Consider the following 13,233-nt stretch of genomic DNA (forward strand, 5'->3'; position numbering starts at 1 on the left):
TAGCTGAGTGGAGCATGGAGCCTGTAAGTGAAGTTGGCCTCATTGCCAGGTGCGGATGTTTGTCAGCACAGCACGGACATGTCCATCTCTGAGACCTCATGCCCTGGTCTTGATCCAATAAAGTAGTTGAATATGTGATTAGCTTTATGTTTTCAGGAACTGGCCCTCAACAGGACCCAAAATCAAACATTTACATGAATACTTTTCTGGGTCAGCCCCATATTGCTCAGTACTTGCTGGTCTGAGATGCCAGTACACACCAAAAATGTCTGCGATCAAGAGCAAAGACCTTTTAAAACAAATCACAATTTTTACAGCTCCATATGGAGTTCAAAGTTAGGGGAATCTGCATGATTACTTTTAGCCAAGTGAAATCACATTGAAGAAAACTTCCTACTTCCAAGCCTGCACTGAAATGCAATCTGGGTGCCATTTTTGTTAGTGAAATAAATTTAATGAGGTAAACATGCTGACTTCTTTTCAGAGGCTTGTGTGCTCAGTAATCTTTGAACTTGGAGTTAAATGGGGAATGGAAAAAATGAGGTACCCAGTACCTGAATTATAGTTGAGAAATCATTTTTAGACAAACTGGCTGCACTGTAGCCAGAGGCTCTAATAATACATGTGAGCAGCAAGATACGTCCATGCACATTTCTGCAGACATGAACAAGCAGGAAGACAGTGGCTTGATGCTGCACTTGCAGCCTTTCTACGAGAAACTACTTTTTTTCGTCTGAATGCGTTCAATTCTTGGTGACAGCCAGCACACAGATAGATTTTATATGGTTTGTACATGGTTGCCAAGTAGAACTCACTTCAGTTTTTTATTCACGTGAGTAGACAAACATGTAAGCATCATCTTTCTACTGTTCTAGATTAATATAATAGCCTTAACTTCAACTTCTTGTTTCTTTTTTTCTAGATATGAGTGGTTAAAGAGGTTATTGATAGAAATATTGAGAGAACAGTAAAGATAGAATTCATTTGCTGTCAAGATTTCCTCAGAAAATAACGAATCACAGTAAATCTGAGGTATTTAATCAAGCAACAGTCTAATACTTTCCCTCATAATCATGATGTTGCTAGAAAAATCGTATCACTGACCACATCAAGTCTGGCTGTTTTTTAACATTAAAGTGAAAAGCCAAATACAAATTATTTTTTTATAGCTTCCCTCAGTGATCTATAGAGTAAACCAAAATTGATAATTCGACTTTTTGTTTGATAGTTTGGAAAAGTTAAACAAAAGAATAGGAAAGGATGAAACAAAAAACAACTCCCCCTCCCAAACCAAACAAACATAGCAAAAAGCAACAAGAAAAGCAAAACATGTTAAGGTAGTACAGAATCTAGGGACAGGCAGCTGCCTCTGATCCCGAAGACTTTTGTTTTTCTTTTGGGTTTTGCTCTAAACATGCGCCAGTATCTGTGAGGATGCCAGTGAAATATGAAGAGGACTGAGGAACAAGCTATTTGAAGCCATAACTACTGCGTTCTCTTCTGTTTGCTTTGGCTGTTAGAGCTGTGGTAGGTGTTTCCCATTTTTGGCCTTCACACCTTTATTATGCTTGGGTTGCACGTTAGAAATATTCCAGATGCTGTGGATGGAGACTTCCTCTTGGCCCAAGGAAGAAAAGGTTTCAGTCTCCTATGGATTTCCCCTCTACTGATCAGGAGACTTCACCTACTGTTACAAGGGCTGAGTTTTGTGGTGCTGGTGTTGATGCTTCCATTGGCTGCCATAACCTGGAACCAGTGACCAGTGGTCAGTCTTCTGAGCCTTCTTGAACAACAACAAAAAAGAATTGGTAAAGGATTTCAAAACTGATCAATGACAAAAGCTGATATTTTAATTTAGACCTATAAAAACTACCCTTCTCTTGGCCATTGCCACTTAGAAGTCAACTAATGCTCAGCAAAATGGGTCCATGATTTGGCCCTTCCTTAGGCTCCAGGTGTGACCCCCGTGGCTATGTGAGGGACACTCTGCTCCACCTACACCAGGAAAATCTGCCACCTGAAGACCCCACCATCTGTCCTCATCACTCCAGGGCAAGAATCTAACTTTAACACACCTCAACATGAAATTTGCTCACCAGGTCACGATCACTAAAGAGCTTGCAATTCACATGTTGTTACTCATTAAAACTGCCTACAGAAAATACTCTGAAGCAGTGACCACACCAATGCTAGACTTCTTACATGAGCTTAAAAATAGAGGGAAAAGAGTCTGTTTTTACAGTGGCTGCCTGTATCTGATAGCTTGCTGTGTGGTTCAGATTGACGCACCTTGTCACTACAGAGATGGGTCTCCCCCACAAAGCCAGAATATCTAATATGAGGATTGTTTATAACCCGATGGAGCCATACAAAGCAACATAGAGCCTGACAACCCCAGCTGGCTATTTGTTCTGTTGAATATACCATAATAAGCGTATACATGACAAGCGCTGGAAGCGAAGCTTATAATTGTAGAGTGATTTAGGGATGTCGGTGCCTGTACTGTGCCTGCTGCGCTTGATGGGAACCTCCTCAGTAAGGGCTGCCAGTAGTATCCGCATTTTGCTTTCAGACACCCATTACGTGTTTTAATCATTTTCTCTTGGCCCTTATTATACTCATCCTTGGCTAAAAAACCTTGAATAATGTTTAAAAAAAGGGAAAAAAAGACATTGCCCCTCTATTTTCATCCTGTAGCCCTAACTGGGATGACTGCCCCGTGTTTACTTCCCTCTGATGTAAGGTAGCAACATGTGTTAATTAAATACCACTATCTCTTATTTCTTTCCCACATTTTCCTGTTTCCTGTCTTTAGATCTCCTTCCATCTCCTGTTTTTATTTGGTTTTATATCCCTTTATTTTCTCTTTCACTTCTGCTTATGATTATTTTTCCATCTCTTTGCTACTACCTTTCTGACCCTTCTTTATAATCTTTTTATTGCTATGTTATTTTACCTGCCCATCAGCTCTTAAACCATGCTCTCCTTTAATTTTCCCTTTCACTCCTTTTTTTTCTCTCTGACTTTTTAAATGGCCCTGTCTCTTTCCCACTTTCCTGTTTTCCCTTTCTGTTCTCACTAATGCGTTTTAGAAAATTGTATTTCACTCTCCACATTTTCCCTTTTTCTTTGTGGCAAACTAGGTTAAACTCCTGGTCTTCTGGGGGGAAAAAAAAAAAAAAAAAAAAAAAAAAAAGACAGTCAAAAGTTAGTGGAAAGATGACGAATGTGGAGATGACACATGGATGAAAAATACTAGGTTGCCTCACTATTCATGAAGAAATTGTCTAACACAGGTTTTTGCAAAAGCCATCTGTCTAACATAGCAACAATTGTGTTTATTTTCACCTTTTATTTTCAAGCCAGTCAGCAGCTATTTCTTAAAAGATCCTAACACCATCTTATAATTCATACAGATAGAACAATGGTGTTTTCTCTGGGGTGTTTCCTGGCATTTCAGTTATAAATGAAGAGTGAACTTGGAAGCACCATTTGTAGAATACAGTTATCTAGAATGGAAGTTTGTTTAGGACAGTGATAACTTAAGTACACTTCGTAGAAATTATGAAATAACTTAGCTATGATTTATAGATTTTTTCCTTCCTAAATAGAACAGTAAATTGTTTCTGTGACTGCTACAAACTCCAGAACACAAGAGGAGGCCTGGAATCACTAATGCATCTTTGATATGCTTGTTTTCTCCCTCTTTCACAGTGTCAAGCCATTTTGGCTCTGGGTCGTTCCCTTCAATAACATTTCACAAGTCCTTCTGTTTTGAGCAGGGATGGGAAATCATTAAATGTTTTAACTTAGGGTAGCATTAGCACTGCAAAAGTGACAAGCCATTTCCATGCAATCTGCTTTCTTGAAATACTTCTAGTTCACCTCAGGCATCAGAGAAGATAATGCAAGTAGTCATAGTTCCTACAGGATCTTGCCTTTCTGGGACACTTCTAAGTCTGTCTCTTTGTGGTACCCGTCCTTTCTTTCCAGGGTGATACCTCCTTGCAGCATTTTACCTGGGTTTCACTGGGGGAGCATGCTAAAAGTAACCATGGAAATTCAATAGCTTTAAAATGCTACTCAAAGCAGAGACCACCAAGGGCAGTTTTGTCTGGTTTAGTAGAGCTGCCTTGTAAAATCACGGCCATTTCTCAAACCAACTGTTAAACCCACAGACAGCAAATTCTGCTCTGCATTACATTGCCTTCCATAGCGGGTGCTGTGTTGCCTGTGCTTGGCATGAAAAATGCCCCTGCCACCTCCTTCACTTGTTTAAAGCCTGCAAGAATCAAACCCCATGTGAACATGCTCACGGGGGGGAAGACAACGGACTAACCTGTTGGATCCTTGTTCTTGACCTGCATCCACGTCTTCTGGCCCCACACTTGGAAACAGTTGGTAGGTCTTGTGCAGCAGCATTCCCAGCCAAACCAAGTTGTTTCAAAGCTGCAGAGAGACTGGAGACAAGAAATCTTTGAACTTACCTGTTCACTTGTTGCTCACAAGTGCAAGTGATAAAACATCTTTAGTGTTTATTCAGCTCCCACTGAACTCCCTGCTTTGGCATTAACTTGACTGAAATCAGAATTTCACATTAGTTTACAAATATGCAGTAGTTCAATTCCCTTGTCCTTCCCCTTTTCACCACAATATGCATCTAATTGCAGTACTTGATAGACCGAAAATAAAAATGTAGTTATAATACAAATTCATAGACTTTGGGAAATAGAGAATTTTCACTGAAATAATTTCAGAAGCATAGGACAGAACAAAATGACTATCAGTTCTTCTATATGCTCTTGTTTAGACAGGTTAGGAATGTCATATCATTGTGAAGTTTTCCACAGGAACTCGTAGCACTACATTTGAGAGCAGACTTGCTTTTCTAGTTAATAGACATCTGTCTTTTAATTTTTACCCTCTGATGTGTGTTACCAACTGACACATGAAACAGAAATATTTCTAATTCATTTTCTTTTAATCTACTTATCTCCTAGAAATAAGTTCAGATCAAATATGGTGTTGAGGCACAGCAATGTAATAAAGCATTGCCAAGCATAACAATCTATCTTTCAAGGTACATTTTGCTTTAGCGATTTTTCTGCAGCCAAGAATAAAATTAAAAGAATGGTAGGAAGACAGAAAGGGGAATTAGTACATTTGACTCAAATATAAACAACTCACAAAATATGTTACTAATCAGGCAGACTCCCATCATCCTAGTTATCATCTTGGGCCAGACTTCATGTGATTTCTCCCCAGATGTGCAGGATAGAGAGGAAGCCATTCTAGGACTCCACAAAATGGTAATTCTTCAAGGACACACAAATGGGACCTAAGAACCATCCCAGCAAAGGCTTGACTCCCAGCATGCTGCATTTCATACAGCATTCAAATAAATTGTGGTACTCACTAACACTGGATGCTCTAGAGGCAAAAGTGGATTCAGAGAAGGATGAAACAATTTGGAGATGATAGATCTGTTACTGGTTATTACCTATAATGGTCAAGTAATATCTATTTCAGAACCTTCCTCAACTGCTGACACAATCTGGAAGGAATCTCCAAGAAGGAAACATAGGTTATGTGGCCTGGTCTTAAATTTTTCCCAAAGTACCATGCCAGAGGACACAGGGCCAGATGAGCTGTTGATTGTACATAACTCTGTGTCCAAGTAGAAGAAATCAATTAGTCTTTTGTTTGTTTATTGTCTCCCTTTACTCACTGCCATTTTAGATTGCACTCTCTTCTTGCTCTGGGTGTGGGAAAGGTTTTTCTATCAGTAAGGGGTTATCAGTTCTCTATCAGTTAGCCATCAAAGGTTATCATACATGGGCCAGAACCTTTGATGGAGGCAACAGAGCTTTACCAGCAGAGAATCTAAGATAATAGTGATACACGCAGGTTGGATCCAGATTTTTTTTTTTTTTTTTGAGATGTAGATGTCAGTGACTTTATTTTAAAAATTCCTGCATGTTTTTGCTTCTAAATTTAAAGAAATAAAGTTAATGGACAGCCCTTATTCTAAATTCCCAACACTAAAAAGACTGAAAGCTTTTGCAGAAGCTCTTAAAAGTTTATGTTGTTCCCCATTATAACTGCTAATACTACATGATTGGCTTGTTAATATAGCTAACTCACCAGCAGCATTCACATTAATTTTCACCTTTTACTATGTAATGGTAGTGCTATTTATTAGCCAGACAGACCATTTTTAGTAATGTTATAGGAACAGAGTGTGCATTACACAACAGAACTAGGTTACACCTGCAGCCGACCATTTCTATATTTATGGCTGTCTGACATCTGTAATGAATGGCAAATGGAAAATATTTGTTTTTTCTTTGGCTTAGTAATTATTTTTTTCATGTTTTAAAAATAAAAGTGAAATACCTGGCATTAATTAGGGGTTTTAAATATCTGCAAGTCTCTTGCCAAGTTGCCCTGGAGAAACAGAACGGATCCTTAGGGCAGTGCACAGGAAAGAAATCGTTAGCCAACCTCAACTTTCACTGGAAAACTTGACTGGAAAAGCCCAGATCACATTACAGTCCAATTTGTAATCACATCCAGCCCCTTTCACTTCAGGTCTCAAGTACTACAGTCCTTCATTGTATGGGTATAAATTTAGGATGGGGAATTTACCATGTATTCCTAACAGATGATCAAATGTTTTGCAAACTTTGTAATGATCTGGTGGACTTCAAAGTCGAATGAAGTTAGGTAATTCATGCTGTAATGTTTCATCTCACAGATGTCATCTAATTATTATTAACATGCAGAACCTATTTTTTTCTCTCTCTCCCTCCCACCAATCATGTAACACAGTTTCAGTCACTATACAAAGAAATCATTTGAAAAACAAATGAAATTCAGGCTGAATCTCTTCCAATTGGTCCATAGTAAAAAATTCTTATCACTTAGAGATTTGAGAATTTCATTGTAGCAGTATTTATGTAGCTAGTCACTGATAGACCTGACTGGAAAGATAGAATGATAAAGAATAGTTTCAAAAAAATAGATCAAATTGCCTGCAGCACACTCAAAAATAACCAAAATACATATTGAGATATGCCTTTTGGAGCATGTAACAATCAGAGCCAAAATAGCCATTCAAAAGAAAGCTGGAGACATGGACAGTAAGTAGTCTGAGAACAACAAACCTATCAAACAGACCATGGTCTCCCATGACTCGGAACTGGATATTTTAATTTTATCTTAAGGAATCCTCGATCAGATACAGATAAAATGATGCCCAGATGTTAAGGAAAACTCAATTTTCTTGATATTCTTTTATTATGTTTATCTATCAGAATTTGGTCTGTAGGCTCCTCTGTGCTCCATGGAAGAGGAAAATCTCACTGTGAAAAAAGTGAACATGGCTTTCATGAGGAGAAATGCAAAGGCTTTTTTATGAAGAACTCAATTCTTTCTGTAGTACTACCTGCAGTCAGCTGCAGGTAAATGCATTTCAGGGAGGCCAGAAGCAAGTATCTCCATCATGCTGGAGAGAACCCAAAACGCTTGAATTTAATGGAATTTCACATCAGCTGTCCAATATCAGCTTTTAAAACCAATCTTCCAAACATCTGTGTTTGGTTTCACTATTTGAAATTACCAAGATATATTCTTCCCAGAGGCAAAACTAGGGGGATTTCCCATTCCCACATTCTTCTGCTATTCAGCAAAGAGCTTTGTAACCTACTGACAGGGCATATATCACCCTCTCTATAGATGCTGATACTATGGAGATGGTAGGTTAATGTAACCATCAGAGTCTTTCAATCACACAATGATTTGGAAATGTGTGAAATGAGAAAGAACAGAACAAAATCTAACTACAAATCTAGATTAATTCCTCCTCACAGTTAGTGAATATTATGTTTGTCCTCATGCTCTTCATTTTAAAGATGTCAACTGACGATGCCTTAGCTGGATTTTAATTTCAGCTGTTCATAATATGCATTTTAATGACATTTTAGTGTGCACCTTCATCTGGAGGATTTTATTGTCATTGTAATGCATGGGAAATGTATCACTTTCCATCAGCTTCCTTTTCAAAACATCACATATATGTTTCCCTTTGGTATGACTGCAGCACGGTATGGGGATTTGATAGACAAGGTATTAGCAAGGCTAATCATAATTTAATGAATGGAAACTCTGCCTTCAGCTCATCCTGATGGGGTTGGTAGTGGGGGTGGTTCTTTTGTTACTTTTTGTTGTTGAGGACATTCTTGTGGGTGCAATTAAATTGGTGCCAAATTACCTGAAATAATTTGTGGTTATTAAACAAACCAGTCTCTGATGTAGAAAGTGCATTGTTCCCTGGCAATCTGTAGGCTTGCCTTTTTTTTTTTTTTTTTTTTTTTACAAGAGATCGTAGTAACTGATCTCTGACAATAATGCTTTGTATATGTTGCCTCTTGGGTGGTGGAATAAAAGACTAAGCCATGTCACAAAACTGCACATATGATCTACAGCTGGCATGTCACATAATAACCAAACAAAAATGATCTTGTGACTTACAAGAGCCCTTTAAGGGGCATCACTTGCAAGGTTAACTATAGTCGTTGACAAAAAAGACAAGGTGCAAACTATCATCCTATTTCCCTGATAATGAATAATGTAAAAATAATGTGTTTGCTCAATCTGATTCTCCATTAGGTATTTATTTATATTCACTTTATTTCTAGAACTGGACTTCTAAAATTGTTAATAATTAACATTCTTTGTTTTACTGGAACAAGAAATCTTTGCAGTTTCACTATCTTTGCATTCAGGCATTTGACCAACTGGTGTTTTGGTGGGGTTTTTTTGTAACATAGGAAGGGCTCATTTGTCAAAAAACATGTGCTTTTATAAATGTGGAGTTGAACTAATAAATTATACTACCCTTTTCTTACAAGAACTGCCTTTCTTGGTTTTTCAGTGCATAAGGATTCTGTATCTGTACTCATAAGTATTCATCATTTACGTGTGACAGTTGCTTATGGTTCCTACTGCTTGGTCTTTTAAGGTTGTTTAGCTATCAGATTTCTTAATCCCAAGGGTCTTACCACTTTCAGTTTATTCAACTGGAGGAACTCTATACTCACCAATTTACATTAGGGCAAACTGAGGTGTGTCTACATGGGCAAGTCATCCTATATATTAGGACTCATGTCTTCTCATTTGTATTGGTTTGAGCCACAAGTAACTCTAACAATATCAAATGGCATGAAGTCAATATAAAATGGACATAAATGAGAGAAGAACCAAAAGTCTGTATTATCCCTGTGGTATTTCTGCCGCAAGTCTATTAACATCAGTTATGTGAATCACGTTTACACTAGTGCAAAAGAGAATTTAAATAATGCCCCACTCTAACACATTTAACCCCTCGACAGAACAAACTGGAAAATCCCAGCTAGTCTGTCAGGCTTTTTTGACATTTCCCATAGGAAGTATCCATTTTAATACAGTCAATACCTTTCCTAGACACTTGTCAATCTGTTTGGCCAAACAACATTTACACAGTCAGCAAATTAAGATGTAAAAGAAGCTAATCAGGACCTCTCCAGGTACTTTCTTTCCACAAACAATGTACAATGCTTAATTTCCTACCAGGAAATTATAGTGTCTACTGAGATTTCAAGATCTGATTAGTTTCAGAGGCTTGGGTTTTTTAAAAACCTGTAATTCAAAATAAAGATGTAAACATTACAGACACCCTATGCCTAAAATCTGGAGAAATCTGGTTACTGCACTCCCTTTGGGGAAAGAATGGGACCCTTTAGATTTTTACTGATAAGGTATGAATAACATTCTCATAAAGCTCAAAGATTGCCCAGATATACACATTTAAAATAATTATGGTAATTAAATAGAGTTGCAAGCAGCTATAGCTCCAGGCAACACCAGTTAAATGTAAAGAGAAAACATCTTCTGCATATGTTTGTGATTTATGTAATTACATGCTTCTACAAGCTACACACCATTCACTGGCAAACAGCCATCTCTTCTTTCATTACAATTTAGCCACAGTAAGTAACATACTTCATCTGTTTGAAAAGCTCCACTTAATAATGCCACTGAGGATGTATACAACAACACTGGGGAGTGAATGTGAAAAAATTAAATGTCATTTGGTTGTATGTGTTAAAAATAGCCTTTGTGGGCCTGTTTCTGGCGTAAATCACGAATTACTCCATTTTAGACAACTAAATTACACCTTATGTCAGTGAGAAATGAATAAAACCCAAGGTGTGTTTCATGTATGAGATTATGTGTTTGCTCTTGAGAATTACTGTTTTTCTGAATGTAGTAATTTTTGAAAATTAATCTGTGCTGGGCCATTCTGAGGCAAGTCCTTACCAAATCCAGTGAGAGGAGAGCAAATTAAAATGTTTCCTCAACAAAAATGGATTCAAAACTCAAGAACCCTTCCTAGTGCACACGCTTCCTTCTGCCAAGAGAAGCACAGAGAAAGGATTTCCCTAATATTTATGAGACCTGGACTCTGGACTACCCTCACACTCTCACTAGAAAATTTTAGTCAAGCTTCAATTAACATTTTCAAGTAGTAAAAAAGGAAAATTAAAAGAAAAGGTATATTTATTTTTTTTCACATTTCATCAAACATTCAGATTTCTTACCACTCACAGTCACACTACAGTCCATGGAGTTACTTGTCAAGTACGTTTTTCTTCACAATAAAAAGCATCAGACTTTTGTTCTCTTATATACAATATTTCCTCAGCTAAACTAGTTTCAGCAGACACAAGTGATTTTGCCATTCTCTGTAAAGCCTAGTTTATTTGCTTGCATGAAAGGGATATGTTAACTACAAGAAACTGTCCTAGTAGAACAATGGGAGTGTAAATGGGAGAAAATACATTTGATTACTAGAAATGTAAAAGAACTGTTGTGACTGCACAGTTGCATACAATTTATAATAAATATTATATTCTGCTTATGCAGTTGCTTTTCCATTTATGTGTGCAATTGTGTCTTGTGTAGTTCACATTTTAAATCACCCAAAATGTCAAAAGTTGCCGTTATGGAAAATATTTCTAAGTATGCTCTACAGCCCATGAAATAGTGTCTAAGTATGTAGTTAAGAGACACATTACATACGTGAAATTTTCTGTATACATACTCTATACTATAGTGTGGTATCTGAGATCAAGTTGAAAACACATTTCTGCTGAGCTAAAAAATATACAGTGAGTAGAGTCATGAATATTTGCCTCTTCCACAATTTTTCATTCCAGTGCCAATATTCTATTATTTGTAATGTATTTTCTGGCTCTTCAATGTATGTGTAAAGAATTTCAGATTAATTTTTTTTTGTTGGGTTTTTTTTTTGTTTCATTCTCTGCCCCTACCTGACTGCTGGAAGTGAGGAAGCTTAGTGCTTAAGGCATTGAAAGGCAGGGGTCCCCACCCCTCTTGAAAGATGGCGATCTGAACCCAGCTTTCTGAAAACCCAGTTCTGTTCTCATCACTAACCTCCAGAACAGCTATATAGAGCTAATCCATCTCTTCTGCTCATGCAATAAAACGTTATTGTTTTATACGTAAAGTATAGCATCCCTAACAGAGAATAATATGAAAATTTCCCCATACATCATCAGTAATCTTCAGATTAGGATATTTATGTATGATGGGAAGAACCAAGCCTCAGTCCTTGCTCCACATCACCCTGACCTGAGACCTGCATCTGAATCTTGAATATACTGGGATTAGGCACTTCTGACTAGAAGTTACATATTGCCATGGGGAGAACAAACAAACAAACCCCAACACACAAGCAGAACTACCTTTAGTTAAGGCAATTTCTTATTAGATTTTCTTATTCCTATGACTCCTAGATACTTTCCCAAATCTGGACTGAGTTGGAGGGAAAAGATCCAATCCGAAGGTGATACTGCTTTCCCTTTTTCAGCCAACAGCTGGATGCACAGCAACCCAGAGGACAAAGAAGAAAGAGAGGACCTGTTTTAGGAAGATGCTGAAAGCCATGTAAAGACAGCAGCGGAGGAATGTGCTGCGGCCATCTGCTAAGGCCAAAATGGGGCTGATACAAACTTTTACTTGAAGTGCTCAGGATCAGCTGTAGACATAGGGGTCACTGTTATAGTCATGTCTGCATCTTATCCTGGTCTTAGAAAGTTAGACTAGAAACAAATTAGACTACACCATTCTGCACATTTTAGATCAAAACCATAAACTATAAGCGAGATGACCCAAGGCTAAACCATTTGGTAGCAGGAACTATTTTTTTCCCTTATGTGTTTGTGCAGTACAATACAGCTGTAGTCTGTGACTGACTTCTTAGGGCACTGATATAATAAAAGAGTAATTGAAGGGCACAACAAATTTAATTGTAGTCAAGTCTGTTACATGTAGGCTTGGAATGTTTGTGCTCCTTACCTGCTAGCCCACAGAATGTGATCTGTTACTTAAAATTTCTGGCATTGTAAGGGCTCAGATGTACCAGAAGTACCAACTCTTCCCTGTGGCACTGCAAGATACCACCCATGTTAGAAGGACAGAAGGATGTGGTGTACCCAGAAATCGTGGCAAGATTATGCGGCACAATCATGCTATGTCTGCAAATTGCCACCTTAAAACCTTTGGAAAAAGAAGAATTGAGGATGTGACTCTCAAAAATAAGAGAATTAGAATTTTAATAAGATTTAGATGCTTAACACTCAAGCCCTAATAAAAATCATAGCTAAGAATAGGAATAAAGCTTTATGATTCCTTTCTCCAGATTTGTCAGAGGAGAGAAAAGGGTGAGAGGGAGTGTGAAATCATGACAGATTAAAGCCTCCATGAATATCCTGGGTACTTCCTAACAAATGTAACCATCTTTATGATCAACCTGAGGGGAAGTTTCAGGATGAAGAGACTGGAGCCTGTAAGGTGAGGTAATACTCATTGTGTCTCACTTGGCTTCCAACTTGCAATGTTGGCCAGCAAAGACTCCCAAGGCTGGTGCTCACAGACACCGACTGACCTAGTGTTTTCCTAGTGGAGACCACTTGCTTCTGGATTTTGACTCCAGGACACAATAAGGGTCTGGTAATCTTGAGGGCACATTTGTTCCTGTTGTGGCAAGAGAAAGGCATTACTTTTCCTTTTCTTTTTTATACCTTTTTGCAAAATCTCTGGGGATCTGAGTAATCAGGGACTTTTTGTAAATTAAGAAAGTAGATAAATAGAAGCTTTTAAAAAGGCATT

The 13,233-nt window shown here is 37.9% G+C and overlaps 1 long non-coding RNA gene across 1 annotated transcript in view; it reads right to left on the bottom strand.

Annotated features, from left to right (window-relative positions):
* LOC141969834 (uncharacterized) overlaps positions 1-13,233 on the bottom strand; it is a 45,008-nt gene that overhangs the window by 16,724 nt on the left and 15,051 nt on the right. Inside the window, exon 3 of the long non-coding RNA XR_012635103.1 lies at positions 4,340-4,460. This is a non-coding gene — a long non-coding RNA (uncharacterized LOC141969834). The remainder of the gene's footprint in view (positions 1-4,339; positions 4,461-13,233) is intronic.

This window comes from Athene noctua, chromosome 1 (assembly GCF_965140245.1).
Source record: "Athene noctua chromosome 1, bAthNoc1.hap1.1, whole genome shotgun sequence".
Classification (NCBI taxonomy): Eukaryota; Metazoa; Chordata; class Aves; order Strigiformes; family Strigidae; genus Athene; species Athene noctua.